A 1,497-nucleotide genomic window follows, 5' to 3' on the forward strand; every position below is an offset into this window, starting at 1 on the left:
TTTTAAGAATTAAGGAAATAGATGCTTCATAAAAAGAAGGTAAATTACCCTTCTCAAAGGATTCATGAAATATTTCCAAAAGATACGGAGAATGTAATCTTTCAATTTTTTTTTGTAAAATCACACTGAATAACCATCAAGTCCAGGAGCTTTACCAGATTGCATTGAGAAAATAGCTTTCTGAATTGCATGCTCAGTAATTGGAGCATCAAGCATCTGTTGACCTCAGGAGAATTTTTTTCGAAATTTAGTCTTATGTAAAAAAAAGCCTTCATTTTGGAGGAATGTGCAGGGAATTGAGATCTATAAAGATCAGAGTAAAATATCTTGAAATCTTAATGTCCTCATGATTACTTACTATATCTCTATTATTTTTATGAATCTTTAAGATTTGTCTTTCAGCTCTTGTTGTTCTTAATTGAGAAGGTCAGAGCTTATTATTTTTATCTCCAAAAATATAAAATTGACATTACAATTTAAGCAAATATCCTTCAATAGGATATATTAGTAATAAATTATACTGTGATTGTAATTCTACTCTTTTTTTAAATGAAACAACATTTGGAAAGATTGCATTGATGTTATCTAATTCTTTAATTTGTTTAGAGATTTTATCTAATTCCATTCTTGCTCGTTTCTTCAGTTTAGCTATATACGAAATAATTTGACCGTGTAGATAAGCTTCTAATGTATCCCAAATTACTAACTTGGAGACTTTTCCTATATTATTAAAGAGAAAAAGCTTTTTTTTTTTATCTGAGCTTCGATAAACTCAACAAATTCCGAACTTTGTAATAAATGTTATGGAAAACGACAAAATGGTCTGGTAGAAACAATATCTTTTAGTTCAGATATTAAGTTTAAAGGAGCATGATCAAAATAACAATCACATCATACTCACATTACTGAACATTGAATAAAAGTCGAGGGTCAACTATAAAATAGTCGATTCTCGAATATTTATTATAAAAATGTGAGGAAAAAGAGTATTTTCTATCATTAGGGTGCATATGCCTCCAGATCTCAATTAAACCGTAATCAATTAAAAAGGAATAAGTGACGCAGCACAATTACGGAGTTGATATTTGGATGATGACTTATCCATTAAAAGATTTAGACAAGTATTAAAATCACCGCCCATTAATAACATATATTGATTTAAATCAGGTAATAGAGCAAAAACTGTTTTAAAAAATGAGGGATCATCAACATTTGGTCATAAATATTAACAAAATAATATTCCTATGACAAATTATTCCTTTAACAATCAAAAGTTTAACATTAATATCAGCTATAATATCCTCTTGATTAAAAGGAATATTGGAATCAATAAAAATAGAAACGCCTCTAGTTTTACTCTGGGATTTTGCGTGAAACTGAGGACCCTCCAATATTTAAAAAATCGCTTTTTATCACATAACCTGATATGCGTCTCTTGAGCAAAGATTATGTCAGGCTGGAAACGATTAATAACTTTAAACGTTTTCTTACGCTTAA

The sequence above is a fragment of the Hemitrygon akajei genome, unplaced genomic scaffold, assembly GCF_048418815.1.
Source record: "Hemitrygon akajei unplaced genomic scaffold, sHemAka1.3 Scf000087, whole genome shotgun sequence".
In the NCBI taxonomy this organism is placed as follows: domain Eukaryota; kingdom Metazoa; phylum Chordata; class Chondrichthyes; order Myliobatiformes; family Dasyatidae; genus Hemitrygon; species Hemitrygon akajei.